The sequence below is a fragment of the Caretta caretta genome, chromosome 8 (assembly GCF_965140235.1).
Source record: "Caretta caretta isolate rCarCar2 chromosome 8, rCarCar1.hap1, whole genome shotgun sequence".
In the NCBI taxonomy this organism is placed as follows: Eukaryota; Metazoa; Chordata; order Testudines; family Cheloniidae; genus Caretta; species Caretta caretta.
The window spans coordinates 101284331-101304430 of record NC_134213.1 but is presented as its reverse complement, the minus strand read 5'-3'; the positions used below and the strand labels follow the sequence as shown (position 1 = coordinate 101304430).

Here is a 20100-nt window from a genome sequence, read left to right as displayed (position 1 = left end):
CTCAGCAAATTTGCGGATGATACTAAACTGGGAGGAGTGGTAGATACGCTGGAGGGGAGGGATAGGATACAGAAGGACCTAGACAAATTGGAGGATTGGGCCAAAAGAAATCTGATGAGGTTCAATAAGGATAAGTGCAGGGTCCTGCACTTAGGACGGAAGAACCCAATGCACAGCTACAGACTAGGGACCGAATGGCTAGGCAGCAGTTCTGCGGAAAAGGACCTAGGGGTGATAGTGGACGAGAAGCTGGATATGAGTCAGCAGTGTGCCCTTGTTGACAAGAAGGCCAATGGCATTTTGGGATGTATAAGTAGGGGCATAGCGAGCAGATCGAGGGACGTGATCGTTCCCCTCTATTCGACATTGGTGAGGCCTCATCTGGAGTACTGTGTCCAGTTTTGGGCCCCACACTTCAAGAAGGATGTGGATAAATTGGAGAGAGTCCAGCGAAGGGCAACAAAAATGATTAGGGGTCTGGAACACATGAGTTATGAGGAGAGGCTGAGGGAGCTGGGATTGTTTAGCCTGCAGAAGAGAAGAATGAGGGGGGATTTGATAGCTGCTTTCAACTACCTGAAAGGGGGTTCCAAAGAGGATGGCTCTAGACTGTTCTCAATGGTAGCAGATGACAGAATGAGGAGTAATGGTCTCAAGTTGCAGTGGGGGAGGTTTAGATTGGATATTAGGAAAAACTTTTTCACTAAGAGGGTGGTGAAACACTGGAATGCGTTACCTAGGGAGGTGGTAGAATCTCCTTCCTTAGAGGTTTTTAAGGTCAGGCTTGACAAAGCCCAGGCTGGGATGATTTAACTGGGAATTGGTCCTGCTTCGAGCAGGGGGTTGGACTCGATGACCTTCTGGGGTCCCTTCCAACCCTGATATTCTATGATTCTATGATTCTGTGGTGAAAGATGAGGACCAAAAATGTCACATAATTCTCTCGTACCGCACATTTGACATTTTATGGCAGGAGGTCAGACTGTGGTTCCTTCAGGCCCTAAAATCTATCAGTCTATTTCAGACTGACGCAAAGTCTCCTAAATGCAAGAACCCAAGCCCATGTACATGTGATTGCGGCTGGTTCTATTTCTTGGTTAGTGACTGGCATGTTAAACCAAACAACACATCTTAGGTTGACACAAGATGAAACACATTAAGCAGATGGCATATTTTCTCTGTACAAACCAATGCCGACATATTTCCTCTTAATGATCTCCTCTATTTGTTCTCTCAATAAAATTAGTTTTAAAGTAAAAAGAAAAACATACACGACATGAGGAGAGCGAAGAGTACGGTGTGGAAAGTATATCAATATCAGCAACAACAAAAAAGAGATTGTAGTCTTCCAAATCCACAGGTGGTTGTGTTTGGGGATTTGTTTGTTGTTGTTGTTTTTTCCTTGTTTTTTTGTTTTTCTTTTAAAACACACAGATATTCTACTTAGATGTGAAAAGTCAAAATGTATCTTTAAATGGAGGTATCTAGACATTTTTCCCTCCCATCTCTTGAATGCAGAACACAAAAGATTAAAACTCACATTCTTCCTAAATTAAAGGACAGCGGGAGAAGTTTGCGTTCTGTCAGCCTACTTTGTTCTATGGAAAGCAACTGAGCATTCAGTAAGGCACTGTATATGGTAGGTGGATGGGCAGAGGAGGGGTTATTAAAGAAGAGAATCCACATTGAAACCACTCTTGTCTGCTGTAAATCCTATCGGGACCTTTCTCTAGCATTCCAGAAGGTTTGATCTGAAGCAGCAGCTAAAAATCACAGCTGTGCATATATCTTTCTAGATAGCAACTGGCAAAGAAAGGCCAATTTTTGATCTCATTTAAGTGTGTCTCATTCTCCCCCTTTCTGAACCTCACAGCTTGTGTGTCATCATTTACTGTTGTGTGAGGTAGGTGTGTAACCCAATTCAAATGACAGTTCTATTCCAACTTTCCTCCGAGGTAAACGACAACACAAGTGGCTCGTACCAGAAGGGCTTTATGATGTTCCCGTCATGCCATGGTGCAGGTAGTTTTGGAAGGAGTGTGAGCTATGGCTAGAAGCCAAGCCAGGGAAAAACTGATTCTAGGCACAAGAAAAAAGTCATTTTAAATTCTCACACAGTAATTAGTGTCTGATATAACACAATCAGTTGGGGTATTTTTAACACATTTATTAAGGTTTAACAGCTCTGTGAGGAAGACAGGCATTTCCTTCATAGTCGTAAAATCTATCTGTATTTTACCGCTGCCTATTACCATCGCGTCTGGGTGCCTTCTACACAAAATGAGTAGCAATAGCAAAGTCCTTAGCGTACTTCATGGTGTCTCAGGTTCTTCTCTTCCAAAACTCTGCTTGGGCTCGGGTAGATTTTAATTAATAAAATGTACATTTACTTATTTATTTGCTTTAGCTGATTTGTATCATGGTTGGGGTTGCGTCATTTTGGGAAGACAAGGAGATGTTCAGTGAGGTGAGTGTCATTCTCATGATGGAAAGATCAATCAAGTCTCACTAAATGACCTTAAGAATTAAGGAGTAGTTGTTCACCGCACAATAACTGTTGTGTTACATCTGAATTTGTTCATTTCAGATTATTTTAACAATATGGCCCTCCAAAGCTCTAGGTGCAGGTATAAAATTTGATGCACAAAACATACAAATTGGAATCAATGGCTAAAAGTATAAAAACCTCCCAAATGAAGTCCCCTCTAAGTAGTTCTTTGTCATACCGTGGCTAAGCTAAACCTTTAAGAACATATGTAACTACATGCATTTCAGTAGGATTACTCTTGTTTTAAATTTAAGCATGTGCTTAAGTGCTTTGCTGGATTTAGACTTCAACCCTCTTTCCCAGAATGATAAATAGGGCCTCATCCAAACTCCATTCTAATGGGAGTCTTTTAACTGACTTAATGGGGCTTTTGGATCAGACCCATAGATACAACACTTGGAAATACCACGTTTCTGAGTTATCATTTAAGCTCCAGCAAGATGTAGTTTGACCTTGGCTTAACTTTGAAACACACAAGCCAAAGGGGATGGTTACATAACTGACAACAGCCAAAGCAAAAGAAGAGCAAACATGCAGTGTGTAACAGGGACCAGAAAGAAGCAGCCTTCGTCTGACCTACTAAACATGAAATATGGTTCACCCTGAACGTGTTAACTCTGTCAGTGCAGCCAGACAAACTAGCCCTGTCCTGGCACTGCACTTCCCCAGTGTGGCTGGACCTACGGGAAAGGCGACCCGACAGCAAGTGTGAAAAATCGGGACAGAGGTGGGGGTAATAGGTGCCTATATAAGACAAAGCCCCAAATATCAGGACTGTCCTGATAAAATCGGGACAACTCTTTACCCAATCACCAGGTGCTCTGTTTCAAATTATGCAGACACTTCCATATAGGGGGAGGAGTCTGCTTCACGTAACTCACTTAAAAGGGCCACAAACTAAAACATGGGGACTATCACTTTACCAGACTCTGTGTTGCACTTATTTGCCTGGACAGTATTTAAACTCCTGTTAAGAAACAGAGATGGACAGCCTGGTTGCAATGAAAAGATTCAAAACTTAAACACTGATGTCAGGCAGCCTCCGTCTTTGTGATACCATGCAGGGTTTGTATTCAAGGCCAGCATATGGGTGTTGCTGCTATCACACTTTAACAAAGATACTGTATCACACTGTCTATTTTGTTAGAAGATCTCAGAGATCCTATACATGTCATTGGCTTGTACGTAAGGCTATGGCATTTTGTTCTTTCCAATACAAGGTAATTCACACACACACATTTTCAGCTATGCATCCCCTAAATACAAAGTCCAAAGCAAAGTGTCAGAGGAAAAGAAAGTTGGTTGTTTTCTTTTTGACCTTTCCCGAGACATGATAATGTTCTCTCCTTCTCTGCCTTTCTCTCCCACTTCTATTTTGTCTTAAGATTCTGCATCTTGGAAGGCTGTGTGATTTTTATCTCCATGATTAAAGTGTTACACTTTATTGAGCTCTTTTGCATCACCACCAAAATCTGCAATGCAGGATTTTACATAACACCTCATTTTCTCTTCTCACCATTACTGTTATTAACCTGGTGGCAATAAACAGAAAATACAGCTTTGCTTATGATGTACTCGCAGATTCTGTTTGTCTGTGACTAAAGAAAAGAGAAAAGAAAAGAGAAAAGAAGAGAAGAGAAAAAAGAAGAGGAATCAACAACCCCACGTCCTGAAAGATTAGGATCCATTGTATAAACTTGTATTTTTCACAGAGCAACCATCAGGAGTTGCTCTCGAAATAACAATGGCAGGTTTTCTGAGCCAAGAAGAGAAACAGTGCACTATTGTATTTGAATCCAAGGATTTCTTCAAAACAAAAGGTCAGAAGTGGAAGAGAACTGTATAGCTTCAAAGTTTCTCCTTTCATTGTTATTCTTCATTCGACCTCTGAGATGGGAGATTCAATTGATCTGCCACTTTGAGGTCATTTTTAGCATGTTTGTTTAAACAACTAATTATTATGATACTTTCTAGGAGCCCTAGTCATGGACCTGGACCCCATTGTGCTAGGTGCTGTGCAAACACAATTCATAGTGGAATCTGTGTTTGCAGTTGAGAATACTCAGAGATAAAGTGTAGAGGGAGAAGAGAAGCAGAGACCAAGCACAGAGCCTTGTGGAACCCCTATAGAAATCTGGAGAGGGGATGAAGTACACACTAAAGGAAATGATTAAGGGATTGGAAGAGAACCAGGAGATGAGAGAGTCACAGAAAACAAAGGAGGACAAGTTTTCAAGAAGAGCATGGTCAGCTGTGTCAAAGGTGGCTAACAGGTCAAGGAGGATGAGGATGGAGTCTTGGTTCTGAGTTTTGGCTAAGAAGTCATTATAGACTTCCGCAAGAGTAGGTTCAGTTGAGTGCTATGGGTTTAAACTAGTTTGGAGATGGTTGAAGATGGAATTGGAAGAGAGAAACTCCAGATGGTGATTGTAAACAGCATGTTTCATGTGCTTAGGGATGAACGGAAGAAGAAGAGATAGCTGGAGAGGCAAGGGTGAGTTTACAGAATTTATTTACATGAAGACATGGCATCAGACTACTGCTTAGGGTCTAAGTGCCATCTCAAGAGGCATATGTAATGCAGTACTGGGAACAGGAGGAAAAGAGCAGATCCCAATGTTTGGGAAACAGGAGTCACCTGCCCCCTAGGCTGGGATGCTCCTGAACACTACCCTCAAGAGAAGGTGACAAAGTGTGGTGGTGATCAGGGACTCACCTCTGCGGAGAATGGAGGCATCCATCTGCTGACCTAACCTGATATCCCAGGAGGTGCACTGCCTGCATGGAACCTGTATCCAAGACACTATGGAAAAGTTGTCAAGGCTCATCTGGCCATCTGACCACTACCCCATGCTGCTCATCCACAAAGGTACTATGATACCACCAGGTCTGACTCTGAACAAATCAGTAGTGACTATAGAGATCTGGAAGCAAGGGTGAAAGACAGGGGCTCAGGTGGTGTTCTCACCCACACTATGCATTAAGGATAAGGGCCCAGGCAGGGACAGAAGCCTCCTGGAGATGAATGCATGGCTACCCAGATGGTGCTGACAGGCGGGCTTTGGCTTCCTGAACCATGAGAAGCTGTTCTACGAAGGAGAACTTATGGGAAGAGATGAAGTCCATCTGACAAAGAAGGGGAAAGAGCATCTTCAGACATCAACCTAGTGAGGAGGGCTTGAAACTAGGTTCAAAGAGATTAGGGTGACAAAAGCCCATGAGCAAGTATAAAAAAGGTGACCGTTACAGAGGGCTGTAAGTTGTAGGGAGACGGGCGAATGGAAAATTACAACAGGGCCATCAGAGCAATAAGAGGGAATACAGTGGGGGAATCTGCTCAACATTTTACATGTATAGACACAAATGCAAGTAGTATGGGGAATAAACAGGAAGTCTTAATACACAAACTAAATTATGACATATTTGGCATCACAGAAACAATGTGGGATAAATCTCATGATGGGAATATTGGTATCCCTTGCTCAGGAAGGACAGGCAGGAATAAAAGGGAGGTGATGTTGCACAATACATCAAGAATATATACACTTGCTCTGAGGTCCAGAGGAGGTAAGAGGCAGACCAGTTGAAAACCTCCAAAAACAAAATGGGGAAAAACAGGGGTGACATCCTGGTAGGGGTCTACTACAGAACAACAAATCAGGAGGAAATGAATGAGGAATTTCTAGAACAAATAATATCCAAAAAAAGTAATAACTAACATGGATTTGTCAAGAACAAATCTTGCCAAATCAACCTAATTTCTTTCTTTGACAGTGTTACTGGCCTAGTGGGTAGATGGGAAGCACTAGATGGTATATATATCTTGATTTTAGTAAGACTTTTGACAGTCCCATATGACATTGTCATAAACAAACTAGAGAAATGTGGTCTAGATGAAATTACTATAAGGTGAGTGCACAACTTATTGAAAAACTATACTCAAAGAACAGTTATCATTGGTTTGGTGTCAGACTAGGAGGACCTACCTAGTGGGGTTGCATAGGGGTCTGTCCTAGGTCTGGTACTATACAATATTTTCATTAATGACTCGGATAATGGAGTGTAGAATATGCTTATAAATTTTTAGATGGCACCAAACTGGGAGAAGTTACCAGTGTTTTGTAGGAGAAGATTCTAATTCAAAATGGCTGTGATAAATTGGAGAATTGGTCTGAAATCAATAAGATTAGATTTAATAAATGCAAACGAAAGGTACTTCACTTGGGAAGGAAAAATCAAATGCACAACTACAAAATGGGAAATATTTGGCTAGGTGGTGGTACTGCAGAAAAGGATTCGGGGTAGAGTGGACCCCAAATTGAACATGAGCCAACAACATGATGCAGTTGCAAAAAAAGGCTAATATCATTTTGGGGGGGTATTCACTGGAGTGTCACATGTCAGGCATGGGAGGTAACTGTTCTGCTGTATTCAGCATTGGTGAGGCCTCAGCAGGAGTACTGTGGAGATGTGAACAAATTGGAGAGTCCAGAGGAGAGCAACAAAAATGATAAAAGATTTAAGAAAAACCTGACCTATAAGAAAAGGATTAAAAAACTGGACATGTTTAGACTTAAGAAAAGAAGACTGAGGAGGGACCCTATAATTATTGTTTTCAAATATGTTAAGGGCAGTTATAAAGGGGATACTGATCAACTGTTCTCTATGTCCACTGAAGGTAGGACAAGAAGGAATGGGTTTAGTCTGCAGCAAAGTAGATTTAGATTAGCTATTAGGACATTTTTTAAACTGTAAGCATAGCGAAGCACTGGAAGCTTGCTACCAAGGGTGCTAGTAGAATCCCTGTTGTTGGAGGTTTCTAAGAACAGGTTAGACAAGTACCTGTCAGGGATGAGTTAGATATACTTGGTCTTGCCTCACCATGGAAGGATGCACTAGATGACCTCTTTAGGTCTCTTCCTACATTTCCATGATTCTAAGTACCGGTTAGTGTGGATGCTTAGCCCTACCAGATGGAATCAAAATAACACAAATGTGCTTCAAATACCCTATGCTGCTGATAGGCATTGGAAAACCTCCTTCTGCTTATGTGGGAGGGGCCTGTGGTTTTCAAGCAGAAGTAGATGAGTTTTCTCCCTTCTGTCACATGAGGTGCTGAATGGAGCACAGTGAGAGCCAGGAAGAATTATATGGCCACAGATTTGTCTCACAGCTGAGTCGGACCAAAGAGTATTGAAGGGAGAGAGGAATAAGCTGCGGATCTAATTACACAGAAGTTCATTCACTAAAATTATTCATCAAGGATGGCATTTTCAGAAATACCAAAGTGACTTAGGTGCATATTTGTCAAAATCAATCCAGTTTCCATAGGAATTGAAAGTCCATAGGACTAGTGCTCTTAAGTCACTCAGATACTTTTGAAAAGTCCAACCAAAAGGATTAAAAGGAATTCCAAGAGGGCTGGATGTGGGATGTGCTGATCTGTCTGCCCCTAGATCATATAAAATGCACCTACAATTAACTGCAGGCACAAAATTGCACCTGGAAAAATGCAGGCGGCAAAAAGGGAGGGCAGGTTGAAAGTAGTCTGAAGGGAGGCATAATGCTTTCAACTCAAATGCAGCACCACTTTTGCACATGCTAAGAAATACCTCTCCTCATGTTTACTGCCAGAAGCTGGGACTGGATGACAGGGGATGGATCACTGTATAAATTACCCTGTTCTGTGCATTCCCTCTGAAGCATCTGGTCGCTGCCACCCTTGGAAGACAAGGTACTGGGCTAGATGGACCATTGGTCTGATCCAGTCCGGCTGTTCCTCTGTTCTTATTGCTGTGTGTGCACACTTAGGAAAGCAGAAGCAGCTTGGGTTGAGCGCTGTTGGTGCAGCTTGCATGTAATGAATTGTTTAGCTGCTTGTTTCAGGAAGACTATTTTGTTTTCTAACCTAGGAGAAAGCTTTTAAAAAGCTCTCCCAGCTTCTGCCCCCTACTCATGTGGGTTCTTGCTCTTTACTCTTGTTATTTATTTTGTACTTGCTCTTTACTCTTAAATGCTGCATTTTGAAATACAGAAGAACATTTTTCAGTCCGTCAGTGTGTTGTTTGCTGTCAGGGAGACGAAATGTTACTACTTTCCTCTGGAGAAGCTTAGGACATGATGGATGAAATGTCACAAATAATTAGACTTTTCCTATGAATTACATTTTTTTAACTTGTATTTTCATGTCAACAGGTATGTTACAGATAGGCTGTCGGAAAGGAGCTGGGGAAAATGCAGTTACCCTGGAGCAGAGCTAGTGTAATATCAGCTACGCCAACACAGAGTTCCAGCGGAGACAACCGCAGCACGACTTCCACTGGCTCACACAGGTTCAAGCTTCAATCAGGCTCACTGGTGAACTGCTTGTTGCCTATGAGACACACGGGACCTGGTACCAAGGGAATGATCATGGTGAGCAAGTCCTGCCATTGGTTGAAATGGACATAGCTAGGAACCTAGGGATTGCCAGACTGGATCAGACCCAAGAACCATCCAGTCCAGTATCTTGTCTCGGACAGTGGCCAGCTGGCATAGTGCCATAATTGTTCATGGCACCCTCAAGGACCAGTACAATAACCATGTCTCTAAAGCTACCAGTTCAACATTCAACATCATATGACACCACCAGGTTGTTCTGAGGCAACCTAAGCTTTCATGCGACGCTTCAAGGAAATCAGAAATTTAATGTGCTTCTTCCCCACATCAGGGGGAAGTGTCCCGCTCATGTTCACATAATCATTCTATCTAACGTGACAACTGCAGATGTACCTGAGCCAGTGGTTCTCAACCCATTTATCATTGTGGGCCACATATGTGGCCCACAGTGTACTACCTGGACTGCTCCGGTCCCCCCACGCCCTCCAGACCTCTATGCCCAGTGCCCCAGCCCCTGTCCAGAGACCCCTCCACAGAGTGGGGCCAGGAGTGGACCCCACTGCAGGGCTGGGCAGCAGGGCAGCTCCGACCTCACTGAGTGGGGCAGGGCAGCCCAGCAGCTCTGGACCCCATTGCACGGGGCAAGCCAGCCCCAGATTCAGATGCGTGGGGCAGGGAGTCCCCTGCGTCCCTGGACCCTGCCGTGCTGGACCAGGTGTCAGGGCACTCGGGACCCCGGACCCCACCGCTCCAGCCCTGCAGCCTTTAGCACTCAGCAGGCTGAGAACCACTGACCTGAGCAAACCACCAAACTCTGAACAACTATGGCTGGGTAACGTTTGGCTATAGATCCATATGTCATGGCTTGTGCACATCTCCAAAGAAACCCACGGTATCTGCCAAAATATGTATGCATGCGAGTGAAAACAGTAGAAGAAAGGTGGGAAATTCCACACTTACTATTAATTATTATTATGTGTTTCTAGAACCGTCATCACCCTAATCTCTTCGTTTATAAACTACCAGTTCTGAGATTAAAGTATGCAGTAAAGACTGGACCAAAGGCAATAACATAGCCGAGTTACTGCTTTGAAATTTAATACTATGTGCAACAGCTCTAAATTGCTTACTTCACTGGAAATCCTTCAAGACTGTGAAACCATAATGCTCTAAATCAGACCAATCGATGATACAAATCTCTACTGAAAGAATGTATCAAAAGTAGTGAATGCTCCAGGAGAACTAATCTTAGGAATTATACCCCTTTTAGCTCTCCCTTCCACCTATAGCTTACTGCTATTTATGGTAGGGTTATCACAAAAATACACAGATTAGTAATGAAGTAGAAAAGTTTACTCACTGTTTGACTTGGAACTAAATTATTCTTCATCTGTGGAGGGGGGCGAACCCACACTATTTTTCCCTCTATGATTAAAGCTAATGAAAAGCTATTACTAGAGAACGGAGGTGTTATGTGACCCTAAAGATCCATTGAAATGTTGCCATCCAGTAAGCCCTGATTCCTTGTATGCATTTGTGTGTGACAGGGGATCGGAAGTATAATGGGGTGTTTCTGTGAGACTTTTTGATGTCTCAGATCTATAAACCGGACAATTCACAAAAACAGGGTTCAGGTTCACATGTGCCAGCAAAAAGAATATGCTTTCCTTGCCCAGGGTATTGGACTGAGATCATCCACTCATTTCACAAAGATCACCCAACAGTCATCAGACAGTCATTTTTCTACACTTCATGTTGCCTAGAACAAGACTGTGCACCATCTTGGTTTCACTGAATTATTCCTGCGGTTCCTACTTAGTTGAAAGCCAGAATGTAGATTCCATACGTAGCTGGAACCTTTCATAGGTCCATACAGAAGAGGTTGAAGGGGAAACTCACAAGAGATTACAGTGCCACAAATGATTGCCTAGACCAATGGCACCTGGTCTCAGCTGGGTCTCCTAGGCCCGACTATAACACAAATAATAAATAAAATAAAATAATAATAATATATTATTAGAGCAGTGGTTCTCAACTAGGGATCTGGGGGGCCCTGGGGGTCCGCAAGCAGGTTTCAGGGGGTCCACCAAGCAGGGCTGGCATTAGACTTGTTGGGGCCAAAGGCAAAAAGCTGAAGCCCCACCACATGGGGCTGAAGCCCGGTGACCCAAGCCTCGCCACCTGGGGCTGAAGCCAAAGCCTGAGCAACTTAGCTTTGCAGGGTTCCCTGTGGCCTGGGGCCCTGGACAACTGCCCTGCTTGCTATCCTGTAACTGGCCCTGGCTTTTATATGCAGGAAAACAGTAGTTGTGGGCCATGGAGTTTTTCTAGCATGTTGGAGGGCCTCAGGAAGAAAAAGGGTGAGAACCCCTGATCTAGAGGCAATAAAACCACTTCATTTTGCTTCATGGTATGTATGTAGAGGGTTACGTTAAACTATGCACATACGAGTGACCCAGTCACCTGTTAGTTGAAGAGACGACCTTTATGTTAAAGATCAGGCCCTATTTTGTGCTTAATATTCTGTCTCTCAAATCAAGCCAAAGCAGGAGACACTTTCCCCTCCCACCCCCCAATATTTCAGCAATAATCATGCAAAGGATCGTAACTATGATAACAATATATGATTTTTGTACCACAGATAAAGTGAGGAATGGGCTCTTACTGATAAGTTTGTCCCATATTTTAAATGCCGTTCTTGTTTATTTCTTTGAAGCAGTTGAAGAACTTTGAAGAAGTTCTTATTTAACTATTTAACACTGCCAGGTTGTTTAGGTCCAACATTTTGATTTTATAAAGAAAAGGTTTTATAAAATCGAACAAAAATGGAGATGGAGTCCAACGAAAAGGGTCTAATGAGAGTAAGATTTAAATGGCAATGCTTGGAACCCAAACGAAAAGGTATAAAGTTAATGTCTGAAAAGCAGACAATGACACTGACTGTAGACATACAGTGAAACTGCCCAGCCTTGCCTCTTTTCGAACTGAATAAATACAGGGGGAGGAGGAGAGAAGCAATTAGTATAAGTGAAAAAGCAAATAAGAGTTTTAAAATTCTGTCTGTTTCAACAGTCTTAAAAAAGCTGCTACCGATAACAGAGGTAAGGGATTTTTTTCTGTTAATGTAAGATTTTTACTGTGACAGTTTCCCTTTAATGTTACTTGAACATAGGTTATTCTAGCTGAATGTCAGAAATACACCAGTTTGGAATTCAATTTTGGGACAAAAAGAAAAGGAGTACTTGTGGCACCTTAGAGACTAACCAATTTATTTGAGCATGAGCTTTCATGAGCCACAGCTCACTTCATCAGATGTGTACCGTGGAAACTGCAGCAGACTTTATATACACACAGAGAATATGAAACAATACCTCCTCCCACCCCACTGTCCTGCTGGTAATAGCTTATCTAAAGTGATCAACAGGTGGGCCATTTCCAGCACAAATCCAGGTTTTCTCACCCTCCACCCCCCCACACAAATTCACTCTCCTGCTGGTGCTAGCCCATCCAAAGTGCCAACTCTTTACATAATCAAGTCGGGCTATTTCCACGGTACACATCTGATGAAGTGAGCTGTGGCTCACGAAAGCTCATGCTCAAATAAATTGGTTAGTCTCTAAGGTGCCACAAGTACTCCTTTTCTTTTTGCGAATACAGACTAACACGGCTGTTCCTGGGAATTTTGGGACACTAAACGTAACATTTTACCAAGAAATGACTGTCCTTTTCCTACATTTCATGGCTCAGTGGGCTTTCAAGCAGGAGATGGTTTTACATGGGTAGATCTCTGTACATTCTTTACAGTCCTTATAAAACTGTTTGGATGGAAGGAGCATTCTGATTGCCTGGAGAACTTTCAGGAGGGGTAGGTTAATCTATGTGACCTGCGTAGGTGAGCTGAAACTGCTAGGCAACTTTCTGAACTGCCAACTTCATCTTTCCCCCTGCACTCTCCTCCTCAGTGTGCGGGTGTCTCTCTCTCTCACACACACAATCTCTCTCATACACACACAATCTTATTCTAGTATAAATAGATACAGATCTATAATATGAGAGACTGTGTGTATCTAAATACACACACATACATTTACCTCCCTGCTGTCGTGTAGGTATAGATATATGCACAGAGACACTAATTATACCTACCAGAATAAAGAGATTTTCTATACCAGTACTAAACATAGATGGGAATGTTTGGTTATTAGGAGATAGCCACCCTTCCGGGCAATTAAAATCATTTGCCTGGCCACCGGGGTGTGATCCTTTCCTTTTTGTATTAGTGCATACGATGTTATCTAAGGATGGCTTATGAGTTATCTAACATAATTGTTCAGGCTCCGAGTTGGAAGGGTGGTTCTTCACCAATTACAAACCCATATTTCACCTCATCCTCCAAAGCAGGAAAATTTCAGCTGGCTGCTCAGATTTGCTGTCTAGGTCGTGCGGCACCCAAACTCTCCTCACTCTTCTTCCCCACCCCTACTTCATGTTCATTCACAGCTGTCCCCCTAGCAGAAATTGCCACACATCTGGGCAAAGGACAAGCAGAAGAATGAGGTGACAGTTCTTCAAGGAATGAATAAAAATGCAAATTAACAAACACCAAATTTGCTGTAAACATTAAATACTTCAGACATGAAACCTTCTGTGCTACAAGAGTGCTTTCAGCATTATCTATTCGCAGCAGCTCCTCTGCTCCTCAGGGTCATAAACACGGAGAGATGGAGCTGGGGAAAAGGCTCTCGTTGAAATTCAGCTCACAGCAAAAGCAATTTCCGAGTGTGCAAAGTGCTGTCAGCAGGCCTGATGTTTGTGTATGAAATATAGACAATATGACTGGCCCATCGGCAGCCACTGTCAGACTGATGGATGGCGCCCGAAAGGAAGTAAAGCGGCTGCCGTTAGGGCCCAGTCTATCAGTCGCTTGAAGGAGATTCGTGGGCTTAATAGAGGTAAAAGTTTCTTCTAATCGGACAAAATTTCCAGCGGTGATCACAAAGAAAATAAAAAGGATGGCAACGTGATACTCAGGGCCCAAGCTAGGCATTCCCGGCTCTGCTGCAAAACAACACAGACAAGATGAGAACAGCACACTTCAGTATCATGCCAGATCTGTATCTTTTTCTATGCCATGGAATATCTTTGAATATACAGAGAATCTTCCAGCTCACTGAGTGTACAGCAAGTGTTTTCAAGGTCTCACTGCAGCACGCTTGCTCTTCCAAAATTAGAATATTGTCTTGTCAGCTTACACTTTATGTTCTTGTGGGTGTGTGGGAGGGGTGCTATTATATACCGAGCCTTGTTTTCATGCTCAGGTGATTAGATCTTGCATTTGGGCTCTCAAATCAGCTCCTCAAATAGGTACCTACATGTCAGTTGGAGAAACCACATGCATGAGGCCAATGTCCTTTCAAGGCACTTGCATACAAAAACTGGGTCCAGAGTTGTTTGCAATGTTCTTCTGTGTATATCAACAGTACATGCTGCATACAGGAACATTCACAACAGATGTATACATGATACAGGGCAAAATTCCACTCCCTGGATCTCTTATCGCATAACTTCAGTCGAAGATCTGTATATAAGAAAGGTACAGAATATGTAACAGAGATCCAGTGTGGGGAGTGGGGAGCAGATGTGCCAACTCAGCTGCTAATACATCCGCTAAGTAACTGTGAACACCAAGGGGAGCTGGTGAAACAATAGCAACCACCTCAAAGCTTAAGTTGTTCATATCCAAGCTGTGGCCCAGATTGGCACATATTTTGAAGATGCTTGGATCCTCTGATTTGGTCCATTTCCATTTGTGACGGTGTTAAATCCCTGAGATGGGCAGAGAAGATGAAACAAAAATGCACAAAACTCAAAAAGCAAGGTGTGCACATTTCCATTCAAATTTGAGAAAATGATCGCGTTTCTAAGGAAAGAGAAGAAAGGAACATTGCAGTTTCTCACTCAAAAACAGGGCCTTTGGTCATTCAAAGAAGGGCCCGTTTTCAAAGACTAACGGTCCAATTCTCAAGCAAAAATGCTGACGTTTCAGAAATCGGAATTTTAAAATTCCCCTCGGAAAAGATTCAAATTCCATCAAAATCAGGCAACATTTTGAATTTTGTGAATTCTTGATGTGAAAATGAGCATTTTGCATACACTTTGCAAGAAACATTTCTGAGTTGCAAAATAGTGGAAAATTGCTCCTCCAAAGCATATCTTTTTCACTGGAATCAGTGCAGCTTGAGAGGGTGGTGACAAAGGTCACTTGATGTCATCTTTATACCTCCCAGCCCCAATCCTAGGGCAAGCGGAGGACCAGGTTTGTGCTCAGCATGATTTAGAGTGACCCACGGGGGCTTTTGGGCAATTGGAGATTGGCAACATCCTAATGGTGTTGTTTAATTAGACTGTAATCTACCAAGGAAAATGGTGCAAGTTTCATTCATTGGGCCATTTAAAACTGCACCATAGGGAACAAGTCTGCACCAGCAATGGTTATAAGGTTTATTATAATACTCAAACCCACTCCCATGGAGCACATGATCTTCTTGGCTAATCATTTCCCATATTTCTCCTGCCTGAGCTCCAAGAATGGGCTCTAGCAACATGTCTCTGCGGGTTACCGATGGGTATCCCACACCTCCTGCCTATAATCCAGGAATGGGCTCATCGAATACAGACTTTTCTTCCCCAGAGCTGCCCAAAGTTACACAGTCAGTGACAGAGTCAGGAACTAAAACAAGGGCTTCACCTGCAAAGTTCAAATCCAGATCTGAGCTTCTACAACTCTCAGTGATGTTTTCATCGCAGGATATGGTTTGTTCTTTTACAGAGGCAGACAGAGCTACAAAGTTTGGATCTTGATCCCAAAACATTGGCTAGTCACTGCCCTATAGGGGTTTCATAGATTCATAGATATTAAGATCAGAAGGGACCATTATGATAATCTAGTCTGACCTCCTGCACAATGCAGGCCACCGAATCTCACCCACCCGCTCCTGCGAAAAACCTCTCACCTATGTCTGAGCTACTGAAGTCCTCATATCGTGGTTTAAAGACTTCAAGAGGGCTGGTAGTTAGTGTGCTCACATGTGTACACAACAAGAGTATTGGGCTCATCATGAGCCATTATAATATTGCAGGGCCATTCATTTCATTAATGTACTTTAGAACACACCACATGGGAGCATTCCAAAATTGTGGAGGGGGGCCCCCTCTGGCAGAGAGTTTATCAAAAGATTACTAAATCTTTAAAAGGTTTTTTGCCAGGCAACTTTCCCCTATTAGAAGCATATGATGAAAACAACTACCCTTTCAAACTCAATCGCTGGCCATTAAATGTATATCATCTTATATAAAACTAAGCAATTAAAAATTCCAACCAGTAACAATGAGCAGCAACTAGACACACAGTGAGAGTCTGTATTTCATATTTTAAATCCCCAAAATAGATTTGAAAGGCCACTTTCAGCCCGGAGTTAAGGCCAGATTTACCCTCTGCATTGCGGTGATTTGATGAATCTCTTCTGTAACCTGATGAGGCTGATTATTTATGATATGTGAGTGACACAAGACCATTGCCCAAAAGGCAAAAGAATAAGGAGCTGTCTCGACCCCAAACAACAAGATTTTCCATAAAGAATTCTGACAAACTTTCTTGATTTAATTTTCTACTATCCCACTTCCTGTTTAGGAAATCAAATCCAAAGCTAAATAACTAATAAGCATTAGTAAGAAAAAGAGGGGAAAATCCATCCATCTAAAACCAAGTCATTTATTTTAAGACTTAAGTGGTGCTGAAATTCCCAATCAGAAAAAGAAAGAATGATTTTTAAGGGTGGCGTGGGAGGTATTTTGGAAAACGGGTGTAATTTAAAACAGAATATGATTTTTTGATGAGACTGCCAAAGCAAACTGCCCCTGGATAAATGTGTATATAGCTGTTAATTTGCATAGAGAGAGAGCTGTCAGGCGAGTCACCAGCAGAGAGAAGGATAACAATTCATTGGGTAACAACCCCCTTGTTAAGAAAATGGCAGCAAGAAGCAGGATCAAGGAGTTTCATTTTCCCAGCACAAGGCAAAGCCTCTGTGCAGCTTTGTTAAAGACACAGCACACATTTTCTATGTTTTTAATTTGTCTTTTATGCATTTTCATTTGCCAGCAATTATTAGGGCCCAGCTAAGAATGATTTAGGAAGGCACCAACGTGATGGAAATGTGTGTAATAATAATATTTCACACTTATCTAGGATTAGTTACAAGTCTGGATCCAGAATCCAAGTGACCACCTCCAAGTTTCAGCACCATTCAAGTGCAGTGGTTCAGTCTAGACCCATCTTTATATAGCACCTATATTCTGAAGAGCTGAAAAAGAGTATTTTTCAGTTTTCTTAAGTGACTGGTGATTTTGGGTTGCCTGGATTTCTGGATGCCCATTTTGATATCTACCCCGACGTCTTCACAGAAAGTGCTGAGCATGCACACTCTGAAAATCAAGCTGTTTATGATGTCTCAAGTTGAACACCCAAAAATCAAGAGAGGCTCTCCTTCTTACAACACCCTTATGAGGTAGGTAGAGGCATTATAGACAAAGACCATATCTACGGTAACAACAAGTCGGACATACAACTCACTCCCATTTTCTGGCAACACCCTCTAGATCCTACATCCTTTGCGTATGTGTAGTTGGAATGAAAGCTTGTAGTATGAGTTACTCGTTGTCCATTTGACAAGATTCGCTAACTTGTCCAGTATGAAGATTTCAGAGATCAATTTTTGCTTTCATTGACAATAAACTGCTCCCTGGATCTTGACAGACTCCATCTTTTCATACACAAAAATGAATCCGATCTTTTACAAAATTAAAATATCACCTCACGTTTTGAAGAAAATGAGATTTTTTTAAAAAATATCAATTTCTCCCCTTCTCCCCTATATTTTTTGTTAAGCTTAAACGTTTTACTGCTTTTCTAACAATAAACCACAAAAGCAGCACTGAATTCTGAAATGGTGATGGCAGGACTCTGGGAGCATGGACATAACCACAAACATAACCAGTGTGTGAGTGGTCTGATACTTTCAATGGGACTCGTGGCATACTGATTACACTGTACAAATCATACAGTTTCCTTAATCAGTTCCTTATTGTGGTTTGATGATTAATCATAGACTTATAGAAATGTAGGGCTAGAAGGGACCTTGAGCAGCGCTGAGGCAGGACCAAATAAACCTAGACTGTCCCTCACAGGTTTTTGCTCAACCTGTTCTTTAAAACCTCAAATGACAGGGAATCCACAACCTCCCTTGGACGCCTGTTCTGACGCTTAACTACCCTTAGAGTGATAAAGCTTTTCCTAAAATCTAACCTAAATCCCCCTTGCTGCAGATTAAGCCCATTACTTGTTATTCTATCTTCAGTGGACATGGAAAACAACTGACCTTTGTAACAGCCTTTAACAGACCTATCATCGGGTCCCCTTTCAGTCCCCTTTTCTCCAAACATGCCCATTTTCTAACCTCTTCTCATAGGTCAGGTTTTCTAAACCTTTAATCATTTTTGTTGCTCTCCTCTGGAGTCTCTTCAATTTGTCCACATCTTGCTTAAAGTGTGGTGCCAAGAATTGGACACAGCACTCCAGCTTAGGCCTCACCAGTGCTGAGTACAGCGAGACAATTACCTCCTGCGTCATATGACCCAAGGTTGGATATGAGCCCTTTTCACCACTGTATCACATTGTTGACTCATATTCAATTTGTGATTTACTATAGCCCTCATATTCCAGCAGCACTACTGCCTAATAATCATACCTATTTCTTATATAGTATTTTTTCCATCAGTAGATCTCAAAACACTTCACAATCTTTAACGTATTTATCCCCATAACACCCTTGTGAGGTTGGGAAGTATTAATATCTCCATTTTGCTGATGGGGAACTGAGAGGCTACCTGAACTGCCCAAGGTCACACAGGAAGTTTGTGACAGAACAGGGAACTGAACCCAGGTCTACACTAGGCTAGTGACCTAACCACTGGGCCCTCCTTCCTTGTCTACCTAGCTGAGCGTGATGTCTGACTGTTATTTCAGTTGCATGCTCCACAGCTCACAATTGCCTGTTTCTCCAACATGAAGCCATTGCAGCCAGAAGCTGATAATCACACTCCCACAGAAGGCAACTGGAGTTTTGCAATTGACTCTAATGGAAGTTGGTTCGGGATCTAAATTCTCCAATAGTATTGAACCAATAGAAGGGAGGAAAGCGTAGACTTTTTGTTGTTGTTATTTTAAAAAAGAGCTTTTTGACAATGCAGAAATGTTTTGCACAACATTTTCCCATTTTTGTCAAAAAAAGTTTCTGTTTTTTGTAAAATGAACACAATCTTTCAATTATTTTTTGACAAATCCTCTGAAAATTTTACCACCCCCCCCCCCAGTTTTCTTTCATATTTTTCATGGAAAAGTAAAGCAAATTATTCAACCAGCTCTGGAAAGGATACAAGTATCACAGGAACAGATCCTGTGCTGGTGCAAACTGACATAGCCCCAGTGTGGTCCATGGTCACATGCCTAGTACAAAATATTTCACATGTTGTCAAATGGTATTTCCTTGGTACCTCTATATTGGAGATGAGAAACTGTTTGAAATGTCCCTGCCATTCTAAATGTGCAGCAGAAGTCTGAGGCTGCAGGCACTGTACTCAGTTGTGCCTTCATGGGAAGAACAATAGAATCTATTGTCTGTGGACTGATAATTAGTAATGGAAATGTTTCAAAAATATGTCACCCCAAGGCTCCTTGTGAAAAGTACCCTTTTCTGGTCCATGAATGACTTAAGACCATCTCTGATCTGAAAGTGCGATTCTTCAACTCCTAATGTTAAAGAAAAGACTGGCAAAATAGAAGGAAATGTTTCTTAGCAAGAAACTGTGTGGACAGGGCAGGGACCACACTTGACTGGCTGCGGGGGGTGGACTAGATGATCTAAGAGATCATTCCCATCTCTAGTGTTTCTGAGTCTATGGTAATGAGAAACACAATTACCTGCAGTTCACAAACACACCCCAGAGTTTTGTTGCTGTGACTGTGGTTCTGCTGGGACCTGGTGTAAGGTGCTGTGCACCCTCCATTGCCATTGACTTAAGAACCTAAGAACAGCCATACTGTGTCAGACCAAAGG

The 20100-nt window shown here is 42.3% G+C and overlaps 1 protein-coding gene across 2 annotated transcripts in view; it reads right to left on the bottom strand.

Moving 5' to 3' along the window:
* The window catches only part of BEND5 (BEN domain containing 5), a 1404194-nt gene that overhangs the window by 173321 nt on the left and 1210773 nt on the right, over positions 1-20100 (bottom strand). The window lies entirely within an intron of this gene.